Below are 20,297 nucleotides of genomic sequence, written 5' to 3'. Positions count from 1 at the left end.
GATTCCCAGGAGCCTGAGGTTATTCACCCACCTGGAGGTGCCCCCTCCTCCCTGCTTCTTCACCTGGGAAGCTGAACCAGCTGTTCCTGCTTCCCTGGTTCTAAGCAGCAGGCCGTCTCCTGGTGGGGGCTGAGGGCAGAGGATACTGGGAGAATACCTGTCTGAATGCCCCAGGGGCCGAGCAAAAGAAATCCAAAGGGTGGGAGTGCAGGTGTGTGTTCCGCAGGGTATGAGGCTCGCCTCCTGCCAGCCTGCACCCAGCAGCTGGTGTGTGGGGCTTTGGTTCAGATACTGGTGTGAAGCAGAACTGGGTGTGGGGCCCAGGTCTACTGCTTATGAACTGGGTGACTTCAGTGAAGCTGTTAAACAAATGAGTCCTGGTGTCACCACCTGTGAAGTGGGAATAAGAGAACCTACTTCACTGAGCCCTCGGGCAGATTAAAATGTAAAAGGTCCAAGAGAAGAAAGTGCTGCCACAGTGCTAGCTTACAGTAAGCACTCAAGTACTAGCAAGTACTGCCCTTATTTTTAATAGCTTGCCTATTTCACGCAGGGATCCTATCCCAGCTCACCCTGGCGGAAAGCTCCTTAACCCGGACCCTCAGCACTTAAGCCCTGACTGCTCCATGTGGACAGTTGTGGGTGCCCAGGGACCCCACTGGCATGTCTGTATTTTCCAGAATGCCTATTGCAGAGTGTGGCATAGGGACAAAACCAACTTAGTAGCTGACCCTGCGGCGTGAAAACCGGCTCCCCTAGTAATACCAGCAGAGCCAGGGAGCCAGTCCCGACATCCTCTTCCCACCCTGCCCTCCCTTGGCCAGGACAGCTACTGCTCAGGGAGCATGTAGTGGGCGTCAGCACTGCAGGAGTATCACCCTGCCCAGGAATTAACATTGTCCCCAGTTGTCAGATGAGAAGACCAAACCTCAGAGAGACTGGCCCACGTGACGCCGCAGGTAGCAGCCAGAGCGGTTCCTGCCTGTTCTTAATCCCCACACTGCACCAGCTGCCTCTTGGTCCCTTGGAATCACTCTGTGCTGGGCCTGGGAACAGGTAGGTGGGAAAAAGGTAAAGAGATGTCCAAGTCTAAATTCTCTAGACCCCAGACTCAAGGAAAAATGTCAGTTACTCACCTCTTCCCGGTGATTAACATCTCAAATAGAAACTTTAGTCATACCTTAATGGAGCCGAATGATTTCTGAAAACAATCAAGCCTTAGTCCTTTGCAGCCAAAACTGACTGCTTGGAGCTAATGGAGTGGACAGAGGCACAGAACACCCATCCCCAAAGGGGATGGTCCTAAGAGTGCATTTGACTTGGGAGTTCCATGATGGTCTTTACCCAGGAACCCAGAAATACATGCCCAAACCCTGTGGATCTGCTCACCCTTCCATCTCTCATCACTCATCCATTCTGCCTTGGCTGAGCCCAGTACCCAGATAAGGACAGACAGACACCACCCAGATAACCCAGGGTTCTTTAGCCTGTTTCCTGAGCACCTTCTATATCCCAGGTATAGTCAGAGCTGTCTGGGTCAAGGCAGCCAAAAATACATTGGCTTCTGTATTTGTATAGTGTTACCTGGGTTTTGTCCAAGTTCCTTGACATCTCCTTTTGACCCTCACCATAACGCTGCCAATGGAACAATGTATATAAAACGCACGGGCTGGAATGCAGCACACTGTTGTCCCACTCCACGAGCAGGAATCCTCTTTTTCTCCTGTGTATGAATAGCACACGGGTCACCAAACTTACTGAGCAAAGGGGGAAACGTAAAGCACAGATTGCTGAAATTCACAGAGCAGTGAAAGCCAGGACCCCTCCCTCATGAATCGTGCTGTCCAGATGCCCTCTCCCCTTACTCGACAGTTTATACAGATAAAATCTGTTTAAATTGACTATTGATTGTGGTGTTGGGAAGGTGTGCATCAGCCTGCCTGAGGCCCACGTAGGTGCAGGCTGAAGGGAGAGCACAGACTGAGACCAATTATTTTAGCCCCGTCATTAGCTTGCCTGCTCTTACAGCTGCCACAGCCCTTCGCAGTAAAGTCCCCAATTTGTTATACCCCAGGGAGAGCCCCTGTTCTTTGTACACATACACATACACTCACACACACACACACACACACACACACACACACACACACACACAACCCAGACACTGTCTGGAAAAGATATGGCCAAGTTTTACTCTTATTTTAAGTTACTCAGTGGAGTGTTCCTTTGTCTTTTCTGTTATTAAAGCCTTGGGCTGACAGCTGCAAACCAGCTCACGGGGTCCTGGGGGGTTTCCCCACCCTCGCCCTTCACAGAAATGTCTGCAGGAAACATTGGATTTGCTGTTAGCTCTGGGGATGGAAAGAGGCATTCTCCACCTTCAGGGTACAGCTAATTGGCTATAGATCATTACGGAGAAGAGAAGGGACAGTTCTCAGACACCTGCCTTCTCTCCAGCCAGGAAAGATGCTGCGAGAGAAATTCAGGGTGTGTCAGCCTGTGCCTGGTATGGATGGTTGGATACAGCCTTCGGGCAAAGTGGGTGGATGGAGCCCCAGAGCACAGTTCCTTTCTCTGCCCCACGGGTCTCAGGGCAACGGGAACTGCTTCCTTTCAAGGTGTTTGGTCTCAACATGAGGGGCCTGCTCTCCCCCAGCAAGGTGAAGTCCATTCTGGACGGAGAACAGGAAGAGACAGTCACTGAGTCCAGGCACCCAACCCAGCCCTGAATCAGAGAAGGGAAATAAAAGCTAGAGGGGGAAACAAAAGACATACCACTCACCCGGTTTATTCAAGACAGAGCCACAGATCAATTCAGGAGGCCCCTCCCGTGCTGACCTCCCAGTTATCTTCTGCTCCAACATCAGGGGCAGAAAGGCAGACAAGAACCAGAGCAGCTCATCCATCCTCGACTTCAGTAATATCCTGTCCACACTGGGTAATGCTGGACCAGGAAGTGGCTTCTTGCTTGAAATTTCCGGTGCTGCCTTTGGAACCTAGGAGGGGCTCGGGAGAGCATTTTGGCTAGACCAGATACCAATCAGTGAATACAGAGACCCTGAAAGCAGGCCGCACACAGCAGCGCACCGAGAGCCTGCATCTCCCTAGAGCCCATGAACAACCCAAGTGCAGGGTGGGGGCTTTGTCATGATCATCTTTGTATTCCCAGCACTCAGCCCAGTGCCTGATACACAAAGACCATTGATCATCATTGTTTTGGGGGGTTTTTGTTTATTGGGGGATAGTTGCTTCACAACATTGTGCTAGTTTCTGCTGTACAATGAAGCAAATCAGCCATATGTATACATATAACCTCTCCCTAGATGGAATTTTGCATCTAGGTCACCATGGAGCACCGAGTGGAGTTCCCCGCACTATACAGCAGGCTCTCACTAGTTATCTGTTCCATGCACAGCAGTGTATGCATGTAATCCCAATCTCCCAATTCATCCCACTTCCCCTTTCCTGTTTTGGTGTCCATACGTTTGATCTCTATGTCTGCGTTTCTATTTCTGCTTTGCAAGTAGGTTCATCTGTATCATTTTTTTCTAATTCCACATATATATGTTAATATATGATATTTGTTTTTCTCTGACTTACTTCAGAGAAGTAAGTCAATTACATCTCTAAGTCCATTACATCTCTACAAATGACCCAATTTCATTCCTTTTAGTGGCTGAGTAATACTCCATTGTGTGGTATGTATCATATCTTCTTTATCCATTCATTGATGGACATTGAGTTTTCTTCTGTGTCCTGGCTATTGTAAATAGTGTTGCAATAAACACTGGGGTCTAGTGTCTTTTTTGGGAGAATATGATTTTCTAGTGGGATTGCTGGGTCATATGGTAGTTCTATTTTTAGTTTTTTAAAGAACCTCCATACTATTCTCCATAGTGGCTGGACCAATTCATATTCTGATCAACAGTTTAGGAAGGTTCCCTTTCTCCACACTCTCTTCAGCATTTATTGTTTGTGGATTTTTTGATCATAGCCATCTGACCAGTGTGAAGTGATCCCTCCCTCATTATAGTTTTGATTTGCATTTCTCAATAATAATTAATGATGTTGAACATCTTTCATGTCCCTCTTGGTCATCTGTATGTCTTCCTTGGAGAAATATCCGTTTAGGTCTTCTGCCCATTTTTTGATTGGGTTGTTTGTTTTTTTGATATTGAGCTGTTTGTATATTTTGGAGATTAATCCCTTGTCAGTTGCCTCCTTTGCAAATATTTTCTCCTATTCTGAGGGTTGTCTTTTCATCTTGTTTACGGTTTCCTTTGCTGTGCAAAAGCTTTTAAATTTAATTAGGTCCCATTTGTTTATTTTTGTTTTTATTTTCATCACTCTGGGAGGTGGATCAAAAAAGATCTTGCTGTGATTTATGTCAAAGAGTGTTCTGATTATGTTTTCCTCTATAAGTTTTATAGTGTCCAGTCTTACATTTAGGTCTTTATTTTGAGTTTATTTTTGTGTATGGTGTTAGGGAGTATTCTAATTTCATTCTTTGACTCGTAGCAGTTTTCCCAGCACCACCTATTGAAGAGCCTGTCTTTTCTCCATGGTATGTTTTTAGGGGGCCACGTGCATGGATTTGTCTCTGGGCTTTCCACCCCATCCCATTGATCTATATTTCTGTTTTTGTGCCGGTACCATTCTGTCTGGATTACTGTAGCAATATTGCTTTAACTGACATGGGCCCTTATTTGTGGAGAACCCTTGAGCAAATGAGTAGGTCAGTGCATGCAGATGCAAACCACACACACACCAGGGGAAGTGCAACACAGTGTTTTCCAACTCTAGGAAAATAATTTTCTAATGTTGAAACAGAAGAGTGAGGCCAGGGCATTGGATGCTGCACTCCCCTTGGGCTCTTTACTAATCAAAGCACATTTCTCCTCAGCACCTACCCAAGGCACTTCCCAGGCCTCCCACACCAGGCCCCTGCGTGGCTCCTGCACCAGCCTCCCTCAGACCCAACACAGCCAAGTCCCCAAAGCTCTGTCTTCTCTTCCTCTCCCAGAGCCTTTCCAGTCCTGCTTCCTTATGCCAAAACCTGTTGAGGAGGAGACAGGCCACCGGCCCCGGTGAGCTTATATCCTTGAGGCCAGGAGTCTGAGGTAGGTCAGATGAGGGTGGGTTTATTCAAGGCATCTCTCTCCCTGTTGCTCCCATGAAAGGCAGACATGCAGGGGTTATCTCAGGCTTCTGCCAGAGACCCGGGAATGCTACCAGTCCAGGACCACCTTCCTCTGAATTCTTTAGCCCAAACTCAAGGCTGCACATCCATGAGAAAGAATGTTTACTTCCAATTCATTTTTACCTTAAGAGTGAAGCCCCCTCAGGACCCCACCTCTGAGAGAGGTAGAGAGTATTTATTCATGCCTCCCACATTGGGGATGGGGTGGGGACTGCAAAAACTGGAGCTCCTTTGTGTCACTGTTGCTTCTAGATTAATTTATTTTTCAAAAGCAAGGGTGTGCTGGACTATACCTGTCTGAACTCTCACTTCATCAGAGACTGTGGCCCGGTGATTCCTCATCACATTGTTACCTCTTTGTTGATCCTAAGACATTGTTTGTTGCATTTCATCCAGCTTTTTATTTGTCCTCAGCAGAAGGGTTTATTCAAATCAATTAGCTTTCCATTACTGCAAGTAGATATCCTTATCTCATTTGTCCTTACAATGATTCAGTGAGGTGAGTAGATATGAATATTCCCATTTTATAGATGAGAAAATGAGGGTTAGAAACTTTGCCCAAACCAATGGTCCCCAAGTGGAGGATGCGAGGGTTGAATCAAGACTGTCCCAAGTCCAGAGCCCATAGTTTTCCCACCCTACCATGCTTAGGAATGGGAAGAGGAGCAGGAAAGCTATTTGAAGTGTCCACGAAAGGCACATGCAAGAAGTCAGAGGAAACCGGGAGAGCTGTGCAGTGAGTATCATAAGCAGAGGGATCTGCAAAGCAGGCCTTCAGTGTCAAAAGAAAAACTCTCAGGACTTCCCTGGTGGTCCAGAGGTTAAGAATCTGCCTGTTAGTGCAGGGGACACACCAGGTCAGGGAAGATCCCACTTGCCTTGAGGCAATTAAGCCCATGTACCGCAACTACTGACTCTGCGCTCTAGAGTCCACGCACTGCAATGAGCCACCGCAATGAGTATCCCCCACTCGCCACAACTAGAGAAAGCCTGTGCACAGCAACAAAGACCCAGCACAGCCAAAAAAATACATAAATAAAAAAATGTTTTAAAGTCCTCAGATGGAAAGGGCGAGCCGGGCTGAGCAGGTGCCCTCTGCTGGAGCGGGAGTCCCTGTTGAGACAGATGTGCTCCCTCGAGTGGCCCTGGTCCAGGGGACACAGATGCTCCCCACTGGAGCTGGAATGTACCGAGAGCAGGTGAGTGTCCTGGCAGCTGGGCCCTCGTTGAAGCAGATGATCCCCGAGACTGCCGCTCGTGGAAGGACCTGGGAGCTAGCCAGCCCAGGGCTCTCAGACTCCACCTGACCTGATGGGACCTACACAGCACTTGCTAACTCCCATTCCTCTCTCTTCTTGTCCTGCCCTCCTTGTCCTCTTCCTGCCACCAGGAAGTCACCCAGCAGCCTCTTTAGAACACCTTGGTTCGGGATCTCTGAGTTTATGAGAACATAAACACATTCTGTAATTATTTTCCCTCCCCCACAAGCCAGTTGCTGCCTCTCTGCAGCACAAGGGAATTTTCTGCAGTCACTTTCCCCAAGCCAAGCCAAGAGCAGGCTCGAGCCCTCCACATCCCTGCCCTCCTAACTCTGACCTTGCTTTCAAGTCAAGTCTGCTTCTTCCCTAAAGTTTAGGGTCTCTGCCAAACCAGGCTGGGGGTGAGAGGGGAGAGATTTATGCCCCTCCAGGACTTTCTTTTTGCACTTGGCAATATTTCTAAATTTTATTTTCATGCCATCCACACAGGAGGCTCATGAACACACACAGGTGTGTGTCCTCGGGCTGTGACGGGGCTCAGTGGGGTCCCACCAGCTGGGAGCCAGTGAGGGTGGGCTGGGAAGGGGTGGGGGGAACCGAGCTGGTGCTGGGTGCACGCCCAGGTCATGGCTCTGGAAGACATGCTCCTGCAGTGTCCCCACCTCACCAGGGACTGAAGCTGAAATGCAAGCTTTCTCCTCTGGCAGATTTTCTAACTGTTTTTCTCCCTGTTGGGGTTGATGTTTCACCAAGATTAATAGTCGATTGAGTCATTTTTAAAGGAACCCTTTGATGAAGAAAAAGCACATCAATAAGCCCTGCCTGACAGCTTAGGCCACCCTCTCCTCATGCCACCGGTTCTGCTTTGTAACCAAGAAGCCCTCTGCCCTCAGTTGGATACACCGTCCTCTGCAGCAAGCTTACCCGCCAGCAGCAGTGCACAGGGCCCTGGAGGGACCAAGGCTGGGGAAGGAGCACAGGGAGGTAGCCGAGAAGCCTGAACACCTGAGCCTGAACTTCTGGGCCCAGCCTTCCCCCCTCGCTGAGAGGTCGTGGTCAAGAGTACACGCTCTGGAGGCAGACGGCCTGGGCTCAAACACTAGCTCTACTGATTATTACCTGTGTGATTTGGGGATTATTTCTCAACCTCTCTGAGCCTTAGTTTCCTAATCTGCAAAATGGGGATAACCATAGACCCTGTCTCCTGAGGTCGTTGGGAGAATTAAATAAACAAAGACTTGAAAATTACTTGGACCAGTGCCTGGCACACGCTAAGCGTCCACACATTAGAGCGAGTTGCATTACATCACCTTCCCTTGGAGCAGCCGTTGTGTCTCCCTTGGGGGCTGACAGTGTCGTGGAGGCCATATGGGGCTGTGGGCCTGACCTGACGTGTTCCCTTCCCAGCATGCTGCAGCAACAGGGAGCTCACAGCTCTGGAGGTTAATTGAAGGAGAGAGGGCAGAAATGCTATAAATGTTATAAAGAAAGGTCCAGAGTACAAGGGCGCCATTACAGTGTAATGCGTGTGGTCATGTGGGAATTTGGGAGGAGCCTGGGAGACAGGTCCTGTAGCAACCCCAAGCCCACCTTGGGGGCTTCCTCTGTTCAGATTTAACTGAATTAGATAGTGACAAGAAGATAGGGCTGCCAGTGCTGAAGGAAGGCTCTGATTAACTAGGAAATGGGGGCGCCCTTGACCAGAGCATCACCTATAACCTTGTCAAAAATGAGAGGGTAGCTGGGATGGGCGAGAGTGGAGAAGGAGTGAAATGCCATGGACATGGGGATGGGAAAGAAGGTCTTGGTCCACAGTCAAGGGCCAGGAAGCTCCCTCCAAAGAGTATTTATTGAATGCTTTCCCATATGCTCCAGCCCCTAAGTTCCATGGGGGTGGTGATTTAGTTGCTTAGTCGTGTCTGACTCTTTGCAATCCCATGGACTGTAGCTCACCAGCCTCCTCTGTCCATGGGATTCTCCAGGCAAGATTACTGGAGTGGGTTGCCATTTCCTTCTCCAGGGCATCTTCCCATCCTAGGGATCAAACCCTGGTCTCCTGCATTGCAGGCAGATTCCTTACCAACTGAGTCATCAGGGAAGCTCCATAGGAGGATATAAAATAGCAAAATAGCCCTGCCCTCAAGGAACAAGAATCTGGTTGGCAGCAGGAGCCTCACACGAAAGAAACAAAATTAAATAAACAACAAGGGATTTTGCAGGACTGGTTGTCATAGGTGAAAAATAAGCAGTGGCTTCCGATAACTCTGAAAATGAGGGGTTTGGAGTAGACGGTTCTTCTTTTAAATTATTTGTCCCCCTCCCCAGCTTTTTATTATGGATAATTTGAAGCATTTACACAAAGGAGAGCATGCTAAATGAAACTTCATGCCACTACCTACCTGGCTCTATCTTGCTTCTCCTCACTCGGTCTTTTTTCCTGGAGTATTTTAAAGCACTTTCCAGATATGTGTCATTTCACCCATAAATATTTCAGTATGCATGAAACAGATGGTTTTTAAGGTTTCCTCCATCTCTGACCTGGTGTGAGTGTATGTGCGCTGGCGAATGTCAGAATAGTTCTCTGAAGGGGCGAGGTGGAAGTGATATGTCTATTTGGGGTCTGGTTGTATGTGGGAAATGCTGTTTCACACACACACCCCACCAGCTGCCCTGAGTACCACCTCTAATCATTTCAAAACTATCGTGACTGATGCTAGCAGATCTCAGCCCGGAAAAGGCTGGTTTGGAACTGCTTGGACACGAGGATCCAAAAGAGGCAGAGACTGAAAGAGAATCAGCTAAACAGCCATTTCTTCATGAAATGTGTCAGGAACCCTACTCCCTGGCAGCCACTGTGCTCACTCTACACTGAAGGAGCAGAGATGACCCAGGCCCGTGAAGCCTCTGCTGTCACCGGCTTTTATGGGGATATTGGGGTTAGGAGCAGAGAGCAAATGGGCCAGGGTGCACCGTGGGGATGCTGTTTAAGGGTGTCACCCGCCAGAAGCCTCTTATAGACATGAGGGTAAGACAGACAGAGAGAGAGGCAAAGGCTCAGAGACCCAGAGACCAGAGATTGAGTCCAGAGGGGCCAGGATCCCCTCCAGGCAGGTGTCACAGGCCAAGCACTTGCTGAGGGCCGTGCGGGCCGCCTCCTCACCATTCCCTTCCCCAGTCAGGTTTCTGGGGTGGCAGGGGGCTGAGCGGATGCCATCAGATGAGGCGAGTCCAGCCTGTGGCTCATTTCCACCTTCCAAAGCAAAACATATACTTCAAGGTGGGTGATCAAGGCTCAGAGAATGCACTGAAGTGAACCAAACCCAGAACCTCTGAGCCTGGAGCTGGCAGTATGTAAGATGAGGAAGAATGTTTCTGGGTTTTCTATAGCTCAGTGGAAATGTAAATTAGCCTCAAGCCATGGAGCAGGATTTCAAGCACCTCAGATGAGGTGTCTTGAGGACCCAAGAATTTAGTCCTGGTACAGGCTCAAGGGGAAAGTTGCCTTAGAAATGATGACTGAATTTGACTCAGATGGTAGAGAATCTGCCTGCAATGAAGGAGACCTGCATTCAGTCTCTGGGTCACGAAGATCCCCTGGAGGAGGAAATGGCTACCCACTCCAGTATTCTTGTCTGGAGAATCCCGTGGTGGACAGGGGAGCCTGGAGGGCTACTGTCCATGGGGTCGCAAAAAGTCGGACATGACTGAGCGACTAACACACACACACACACACACACACACACACACACACACACACAGGTTCAAGGTAAGTTGCCCTAGAAATGATGACTGAATTTAGTCCACGACCCCCACAAGTACCTTTGAACAGTCCGCCATGTGTCCACTAGGCAGAAGTACCGTGCTAACACAGAAGGACAGCCCAATCTTGGAGATGGTGATGTCAGGTTGGTGAGACACCAGCTGTGTGCATCCAGATGCTGCCAGGCCACTCTCATGGAGTTTCCCACCTAACGAGCAGAAAGACGTGTGGTTCAGATGAGGCTTAATGGGAGAGAATGTCCCCTGGTCTTCAGAGGGTGGGAATGGGTGAAAAGGTGAAGGAAGAACACCCAAGATGAAAGAAGCTGCCATTAGACCGTACAGGGTAGTGGGGAGGAGGGCCAGAAAAGACTTGGGAAGGGCAGTCGAAATAGAATGGGTTTACCCAGTGGGTCACGGAGGGTAGAGTGCTGTGATGCATAGGGAAGCCAGGTGCTGGTTATACAGGGGCAAGTGGCTAAATGACTCAGCACCTCACTCCATCTGACCTGGCCTGGGGCTTAAATTTCCCTCAGTCCTGCAGCCCCCACTCCTCCCTGGTCACTACCCCTGCCACCATGCCAGATGGAGCTATAGGGGGAAGAATCAGAGGTGTGCTGGCAGAGACGAGACTGGGCCTTCAGGGACTTCCCTAGTCCAGTAGTTAAGTTTGTGTTTCCACTGCAGGGGACGCAGGTTCCATCCCTGGTCGGGGAAAACAAGATCCCATATGCTGTCCCGTATGGCCAATAAAACAAAAAACAAACCAAAAAAGACTGGACCTTCAGAGAAGTTCTGCACAACCGTAGATACTCTATGCTCGAGCATTTGTCTGCTTTGGGACTTCCCCGGCGGTTCGGTGGTTAGGACTCCACGCTTCCACTGCAGGACGCACAGTGGTCGGGGAACTCAGATTCCCACCTACTGCCTGGTGCATCCCCCAAAAAAGAATTTATCTGCTTCACCACGTACCCACCACAGCTTCTGTATCCTGGCGTGTCGTCACCTCTGTGGACTTTGACCTGAGCGCTTACCCTCTTTAGGAGGGCCAGCTGGAGTCTGACTTAGGCACACCCCCACCTCTCCTGTGCTCTTTGTTACCCCGCTTTCTCCCAAGGTCAGCCCAACTTTCTGCCATACTAGCCCACCCTGGTGCCAACCAAAGGTTTATTGTGCTAGGGCTCCCCTTTGTTGGGGAGAACCGCTTGCCAATCCAGGGTGGCAGAAGGCTGAGAAACTGCCCCAGGGAGAAAGGCTGTTGGATGGCCATGTGGAGGAAGAGAAGCAGATGGCATGAGCCTGCGGGACAGGGTCTCTGTGGGAGCACCGGGGTTTGACCAGATGCACGTGCTGCTCTTTCTTATCAACCTCTGCTCCCAAGGGTGCAGAGGGGGTAAACGGGGACAAGTCTCTGGGGCGCTGAGACCAGGGAGGATGGATGAGCAAGGCCTCATTTCCAGGAGAACGTGCCTGTCAAGATTGGGACTGGAACTTTGGCCATGCCAACATGATTCCTGGCCCACAGGCACCCCGAGTCAGGGCATGGGCCCCGTCTAAGTCTGACAAGGCTCGTCCCCGGCCTGGGTCCAGGCAGGGTGGCGTGGGGCCTCAGCCCTCAGCTCCTTCCTTCCAAAGAATAAATGCCCTTGCAGCGCATGCTCAGAGCAAGCCCACTCACAGCTCCGGGAACCGCTGACTGGGGATTTAGGAAATGCCACAAGAAATGACCAAATTCCAATTTTCATCTGAATATTTTCCCATTGACAGGAGACCTGGAGTGATTGTGATTATGTCTCCTTCCCTGGTTTTCATGCAAAGGTGGCTGGCACCATTCCCATCTGGCGATAATACTGGTTTGCTATCTGCTCATCTGTGTATTCTCATCTGAGTTAGTGCGTCTTTCCTGGGAGCTGTGTGAGCAAAAGGGATTGTGTCTCTACAGGAACCAAGCCTCACTCAGCACCATGCTGGACCACAGCGATCGCCTCTTTTGGTGACGAGGCTGCTGCCAGCCTCTCCTTGGTCTTTACTGTCCTCCTACCAGTCATGACAGGAATAGACCCGGTACGAGGGCCTTTTGACCAAGTGACAGCATGAAGGTCTTCAAGGGTAAGCTTGAGGAGAGGAGGTCTGCTCCGGAAGCTGAGCCCGTCGGGGACAACCAGCTGGATTAAGGCACTGTGTTCAGACATAGTTAATTTTAGCATTTCACTTTTTCACTTCTCGAAGCTCCATTTGGTTCTTTTTTGTATCTGTCATTTCTGATAGTGTTCTATTGTAGTTCATCTTTGTGATTCCATCCTTTATTTTGAAAAAAAAAAAAAAGTCATTTCCATGCGTAACTTCTGCATTTATCAATTCCAGTATCTGAAGTTTTGGGGGTGGGAGAGAGCGGGCTAAATCTATGGGAGTTTTTTCCTCCTTTGACTCTCACTCATGGTTGTTTGCTTCCTTATTATTTTTTTAAAGCAAACTCATATTTACATGATCTTAATCTGCAGTAATCCTAAAGGCCTGGATTAAAGAAGCTTTCCTCAGGACAGGATTTAAATCTGGTTTGCCCATAAGCCAGCTCGTACTACCATTTTGGAAGCACTTCAGCCCACGTGCAGGGCTGGGTCCACCCGAACGCTCTGAGTTCCTTTCTGTCACTGGCCCAAGGTTCAGGTTCCCCGTGGCGGGTCACTGATCACCGGGTCTTATTGGCACACGTCCTCAGAGCATCAGAGCTCCTCCCTCTGCTACTGCGCCCTCCTCCCAGCTGTGATTTTCCCTTTCGTTTTGGTCCTTTCTACTGGGGGTGAAATACATTTCCCCTGCTTCAGATGGACTCAGCAATGCATCAGAAGTGTATTTTACCCAGGATTTAGAGATTTTGGTCTGGTCTGACAAGGTCAGTGGTTCCATTACTAATCTGTTCATAGCCCATCCACCCATTCAATAAATATCTGAGTGCTCACCATGTGCTGGGCATACTTACAGGTACTGAGGGAGCAGCCTGCACCTTCCTGGAGCTTGCAATCTGATTCCAGAAGGAGTAAGTCCGGGAGTCCCCGACAGTCCGTGGAATACACACCAGAGGGGTTGTTTTATCTCTTATTCACTCTTATGTGTTGAGTCCCTACTGTGCATCACACAACATGCCAGGCACCAGGGATGCAGAGAGAGATGTGCTCAGAGGACACTTATGCCAATGGCAAAAGCAGCCATCTTGAGAGGTTTATTAAGGAAGGCGTAAAGGTGCAGTGACTGGTCTGAGTCTGGTTCTGCCACCACTTTCTAGTTCTGACAGGTCTGTGATCTCTGGAGAGAGGCTGGTTTAGAGCAGCGGTTCTCTAAGCTTGGTCCTGGATCACCAGCATGAGTGACACTTAGGAGCTTGCTTAGAATATAGATTCTCAGGTCTTATTCTACATCTACAGAATCAGAAGTGTGAGGTTGGGGCCTAGCGGTCTATGTTTTAACAAGCCTTGTAGGCAATTCCAATGCACACTGAAGTTTGAGAAGGCTGACTTAGAAGAACAACTTTGTCACCCCAGCGAAATTGCTGTTAACGTGGTAAGACAAGGAGGTTATCAGCACAGCCTCCCCAGTGGTCAGGAGCCTGCAGGGCAGACCAAACACAGCAAGGCCTAGAGAGGTCACACAGCCCCCTTCCCTGGGATTCTTTGCTGGCAGAACCCAGAAACACCTCCCTCAGCACCTGAGAGTGTTCCAGCAGGGTTTTAGGCTCACATCACCTTGGAAGTGTCTCCATTTTCTTGAAGTTATTTTCTCATGTGGACTAGCCAAGTCCTTTGACTTCTCTCTCCTCTCCTGCAATAGGCATAGCAAGGAAAAGGGTGCTCTGCATCCTTTTGGAATACTGGCTTGGATTGGCTGAAGATCCTCTCAGCATGTTAACTTAATCTCTCTGAGCTCCGGTTTCCTCATCGCAAAAAGGAGTCTAATTATACCTCATAAGGTTGTTATGAAGATTGAATGGCACATATTGATGCTAAGTAAAATTACTGAATTCCGCTGCTCCAAGCCTGAGCTCTCCTCTCTGCATCCACACCCCCACCCCACTTCCCCGAGGTCTTCAGAGGAACCTCAAAGTTCCAAAATGCCAGCCCATCCTTTTGGCTCTGGGCTTGCTACTGGGGCTCACTTGGCAGGTGAGCCCAGGAGAGTGCTGAGCTGTAGGGTCATAATCAAAGAGGTGGTGGTTTTATTCTGGGGGAGGAGGGACATGGGGTAGGAAGGAGTAATAGGGGGCTTTCATTTTATTTCCCAAGTCCCCCTTCTTGAGAATTGGTGGCACAGGGCATGGAATGGTTAGGCAGCTGCCCTGGATCTGGTCACCTCTAAAGTCCCGCCCTTACTCCCCAGCTGGACTGCTGCCTGCCATGTTAACTCCTCAGGGACTGCGACTTTGGGCTGTAGTAACTTGTAGTGGTGGGGTGGGGGAATGATGGGAGGGGGACTTTGAAATCTTAGAGACTTGATCCATGTCCCGGTTCTGCAACCGGCTAGCTAAATGCGTAGGCGCATGCTAAGTTGCTTCAGTCATGTCCAACTCCTCGACCCCATGGACTGTATCCCCCCAGGCTCCTCAGTCCATGGGACTCTCCAGGCAAGAATACTGGAGTGGGGTTTCCATGCCCTCCTCCAGGGGATCCTCCCAACCCAGGGCTGGTACCCAGGCGTCTTAAGTCTCTTGCATTGGCAGGCAGGCTCTTTACCACTGTGTGTTTTATGTTGCTTCAGTCGTGTCTGACTCTGCAACCCTAAGGACTAGCCCACAAGGCTCCTCTGTCCAGGGGATTCTCTAGGCAAGAATACTGGAAAAAAAAAAGAATACTGGAGTGGGTTGCTGTGTCTTCCTCCAGAGGAAGGAAGGGGAAGTGGGGTGGGGTGGGGGTGTGGATGCAGAGAGGAGAGCTCAGGCTTGGAGCAGCGGAATTCAGTAATTTTACTTAGCATCAATATGTGCCATTCAATCTTCATAACAATCTTCCCAACCTAGGGATCAACCCGCACCTCTTAGGTCTTCTGCACTGGCAGGCAGATTCTTTATCACTAGCACCACCTGGGAAGCCCCTGGCTAAATGACTACCAGCATATTACTTCATCACTCTGTGCCTCGGTTTCCTCATCTATAAAATGAGAGTGATCGTTGCATCTATTGCTTAGGGCTGCTGGGAGGAACAAATGAGATCATGGATTTGCAGGACCTGACATGATTTAAGAGCCAAATAAAAAAGTTACAGCTGTGCTGCTCCACAGGCAGGGATTTGGACTTGAAAAGAGGCTGACCAGATGTTTGTCACCGGGAGAGCTTATCAGCCAGGCTGTGTCATCAGTGTCTTCCAGCGTGGCCTGCCAGTGTCCTTCCCCTCCGGACAGGGAGGCAGCCCCAGGGGTATGAGTGCCTGGAACTCACACTGGAGCCCACCCTGCTCTATCCCCTGTCCTCAGCCCGACTCCAGCCCCCAGGACAGCTGTCATCCCCCATCTGCACCCAGCACAGGTGAACAGAGGCAGAAGCCAAGTTCAGGGTCATCCCAGTGGAGAAGGTAGGTGTATCAGTGGGTTTCGCTGTGAGGTAGAGAATTCCTCCCGACAGAAGCTCATCAAGGATGTGCCTCCTTGACTGAGCTCCCAGTGGCCGGGATGGGCAGGGGCCTGGCCTCAAGGAAAGAGCAGACTCCCCACAAGATGGGCAGCCTTGCCCCTACCTGGGAGGAAGGCAAAATCAGACAGGGGAGCTTGGCTTGCACTTATCTCTCGGCTCCTGGAGGAGGAAATGAAGGCAGCAATTAATTGTACAAGGCGGGTGGTTTGCGCAGCTTAAGTTCAGATAAAAAGTTTAATTATCCCTAAGCCCTAATACAAATTAATTAGCCTTCCATATTAGGAGGGTAAGCTTCCCTGCTCTTGCCACAGCCCAGACATCACTGCAGATTACCGAGGATGTGCTGGTGGGGAAGCAGCAAGCCCATAGCCCCACCAGGTCAGTGGCAGACTGCTGGCTCCACCTTGGCCCCAGCTGAGGGCTGTGTGAGGGTCCTAAGTCTGGGGTGAGCACCACAGCCCCCCTGTATCTGGTGTGTCCCCTCCAGGAGAGGCTTTTCTTGTCCCTTATTTTTCTCCACCCTCAGAGCCAGGGTGGGGGGTGGAGGAGGGGAGTCCTTATTTGCCTGAAAGACAGAAAGAAAATAAGGCTATGGCTTAGAAAAATTTTTTCTAGGCCATGACATTTTGTTTTTTTCTGTCTTCACCCTTTCCTTCCTCGAAATTCCACAGAGAAAATAGGCCATCATGGCCATAAGGACTTAGAGAATCACTATCAGCTCCAGCACCTCAGTGTTCCTGCCCAGGGGGCCCCAGTAGGGTCTGCAGGCAGGACAAAGGGTGCTGCCCATCACGATTATTACAGTCCTAATAGCTATTACCTAATGAGTGTTTACTATGTAACAGGAATTTCATCTTTGCAACCATATTGCAAGGAATGTTTTCTTCATTAACTCACACATTCGATCAACATTTATTGAAGTGATTTGAGCAAGGAAAGGACACAGTTAGATCTGCATTTTAAGACCATGGTTCTTTGTGAATTAAAGGAGAACAAAGCTTAAGTGAGGTGTCTGGTTAAGGGGCTTTCACAGAAGTTCAGTCTAGAAACCACAGTGGCCTGGACCCAGGGCTTATTTAATAAACGTTTATAAAGTTCTTAATATGTGCCAGAATCGAGCCTTTTACAAATGGTAACTCATCTAATCCCTCGCAACAGCCCTGTGAAGTAGGTACTATTATATTACCAGTCCCAGGAAACAAGATAAAGTAATTTGCACAAAATTCACCCAGCTCACAAGTGATAGAACCAGGACTTGCCCCAGATAGGCTGCTGCTCAGAGTCCACACTTTTAACCACCATGCTATGCCGCTACCTCTGAAGGAGCAGAGATAGCTGAAAAGGGGGCAGGCTCCAGCTGCCTCCTCAGAGCTTCTCCCGCCACCACCCTATCCCTCGCAACAGCCTCATCCACTCCTCTGGAGAAGCAGGATCTGACGGACAGAGCAGGACAATGTAAACAGACCAACCTGGGTTTTAACCCAGGCAGTCTTGCCTCTGACTACCTGAGGACCTTGAACAATTCACTGTCCTCTCATCTCTAAGGAGGGTTAAACTTACTTGGTGGGGCTTTCATGTGATCCAGTGATGCCAAAGTTCCTAACATATGCCCCAGTACACTGTTCCCTCTCATCTTTCCATTCTCCATCCCTACTTCTTTAAGCCAAATGAGCCCGTTCCTTTGATTGTTTCCTCTATGAATTCCAGAAAATTCATCATCTCTCCCTCTCCTTTCTGGACATGACCCAGTTAATCATTGCCCTATAGAATACGTACTGCCCAGAACTCCACACAGCAGCCGAGAAGCAGTCTGCACCAAGGAGCAGAATCTGAGCACCCACTCCTGTTTTCTGGCCAATGTATTCCCTTCAGTCCAACTCAAGGCAGCATTAGGTCTTTAGCTGCTGTGGTTACACTGGTGGCTGTGTTAAAGTCAATTCCCTCAGTGATTTTTAACTTGGATGGCTTTTAAGCTACTCTCTCTCATCAGCTATACAAGTCATTGATTATTTGAACCAAAAGTCTGGTGTTGTCATTTATCTTTGTTGAAATTAATCTGGTTGATTTCACCCATGATTACAATCTGCTAAAAATCCTTTTGACTCCTAAGGACCTCAATTCATAGTAGTGCTGTCATTTAGAAATTCGAAGAGCTTGATTAAAAATAATCAACCCTGGTAGCTCAGCTGGTAAAGAGTCCACCTGCAATGCAGGAGACCCTGGTTCAATTCCTGGGTCAGGAAGATTCGCTGGAGAAGAGATCAGCTACCCACTCCAGTGTTCTTGGGCTTCCCTAGTGGCTCAGCTGGTAAAGAATTCTCCTGCAATGCAGGAGACCTGGGTTAGATCCCTGGGTTGGGAAAATCCCCTGGAGAAGGGACCAGCTCACCCACTCCAATTTTCTGGCCTGGAGAATCCCGTGGACTGTACAGTCCATGAGGTCACAAAGAGTCGAACCCGACTGGGTGACTTTTCACTTTCACTTTCACAGCCACATCATCACCAGCATCATCATCATTGTCATGGTCTCAGGATCCAAATGGAAGAAGGTTAAGCAAAAGCAATAATTTGCTGATGTGCAGAGTCAAAAGAAGGCCTGCACAACTTAACCACAGGAAAGGCAAAAGTACAGCTGATCCTCTCCAAAGAGTAGAACAGGAACTCAGACCTCCACCAGGTCTCCCTTGTCATCTCGCATCTCTTTCAACTGCCAGCCTGCTTCATTTCTAACTACAGTCTGGCTTTTCCGCCTGGCAGAAAGCACGGCAGCCAGGAACTCCGGAGCTTTTTAAGCTGAGTTTCAACTTCTTTGAAAGAGATTGATCTGGTCTCAAGGGTAAAAATCCAGGGGAGGGAAAAAGTTGACCAACACCATCAGCCAACAGTATAAAGGCAAATCAGACTCACGGTGAGAGACTAAAATGAGGGCGACTGTGTAATCCTACAGTTTCACTCCTGGGCAGATATCTGGAGAAAACGCTAATTCAAAAAGATGACCACACTCCAGTGTTCACAGCAGAACTATTCACAATAGCCAAGGTACAGAAGCAACCTAAATGTCCATTGATAGACGAATGGGTAAAGAAGATGTGGTGTACATATATATATATATATATATATATATAAAATGGAATATTGAAGGTGAAGGTGAAGTCGCTCAGTGAATATTACTCAGTCATAAAAATGACTAAATAATGTCACCGGCAGCAACACAGAGGGACCTAGAGATTAACATAGTAAGTGAAGTAAGTCAAACAGAGAAAGACAAATATCATATAATACCACCTATATGTGGAATCTAAAAAATGATACAAAAGAATTTATTAATAAAACAGAAATAGACTCACAGACATGGAAAGCAAACTTATGTTTAATAGAGGAGATAGTGGAGGGTGAAGATGAAAAGACAAATTAGGAGTTTGGGATTAACATATACATACTACTACGCATAAAATAGACTAAAAAACAAGGACCTACTGCATAACACAGGGAACTACATTCAATACCTTGTAATATCCTATAAGAGAATGAAAAGAAATATGTACATTATATATATATATATATACACACACACACACATATAATTGAATCACTTTGCTATACATCTGAAACTAATACAACATTGTAAATTAACTATACCTTAACTATGTGAGTGAGGAGAAGGCAATGCAACCCACTCCAGTACTCTTGCCTGGACAATCCCATGGACGAAGGAGCCTGGTAGGCTGCAGTCCATTTGGTCGCTAAGAGTCGGGCATGACTGAATGACTTTGCTTTCACTTTTCACTTTCATGCATTGGAGAAGGAAATGGCAACCTACTCTAGTGTTCTTGCCTGGAGAATCCCAGGGACAGCAGTGCCTAGTGGGCTGTTATCTATGGGGTCGCACAGAGTCGGACACGACTGAAGCGACTTAGCAGCAGCAACTGTGTGAGTGAAGTGAAGTCACTTAGTCGTGTCTGACTCTTTGTGACCCCATGGACGGTAGCCTACCAGGCTCTATGGTCCATGGGATTTTCCAGGCAAGAATACTGGAGTGGGCTGCCATTTCCTTCTCCAGGGGATCTTCCCAGCCCAGGGATCAAACTCGGGCCTCCTGCATTGCAGACAGATGCTTTACTGTCTGAGCCACTAGGGAAGCCCAACCTTAAATATACCTCACTGTAAATTAACTTTACCATTTTTAAAAATGGGTAAAAAAAGGAAAAAACCATGAGATACCACATCACACCTACTAGGGCAGCTAGAATCAAAAGACAAAGGGTAACAAGTATTGGTGAAGATATGGAGAAATTGGAACACTGATTTATTGGTAGTGGGCATGTAAAATGGTACAATTCCTCCAACTGCTAAACATAGTAACCACATGTCCAAAATAAGGAAATCCATGGAGGCAAAAAGTAGATTAGTGGTTGCCCAGGGCTGAAGGGTGGAGTGTGGAATGATCACTGCAGGATGAGTA

The 20,297-nt window shown here is 48.6% G+C and overlaps 1 protein-coding gene and 1 long non-coding RNA gene across 3 annotated transcripts in view; one reads left to right on the top strand and one right to left on the bottom strand.

Moving 5' to 3' along the window:
• Positions 1 to 20,297, top strand: part of KCND3 (potassium voltage-gated channel subfamily D member 3) — a 224,317-nt gene that overhangs the window by 182,223 nt on the left and 21,797 nt on the right. The gene's annotated exons all lie outside the window — the stretch shown is intronic.
• LOC138429467 (uncharacterized) lies at positions 947 to 12,537 on the bottom strand. The gene is made up of 4 exons (XR_011252811.1): positions 10,279 to 12,537; positions 2,783 to 2,996; positions 1,585 to 1,723; positions 947 to 1,046 (listed from the first exon to the last, which is right to left on the bottom strand). It is a non-coding gene; the product is annotated as an uncharacterized lncRNA (long non-coding RNA).

This window comes from Ovis canadensis, chromosome 1, assembly GCF_042477335.2.
Source record: "Ovis canadensis isolate MfBH-ARS-UI-01 breed Bighorn chromosome 1, ARS-UI_OviCan_v2, whole genome shotgun sequence".
Taxonomy (NCBI): Eukaryota; Metazoa; Chordata; class Mammalia; order Artiodactyla; family Bovidae; genus Ovis; species Ovis canadensis.
The sequence above is the reverse complement of the archived record's forward strand: the minus strand, read 5'-3'. Positions and strand labels throughout refer to the sequence as shown.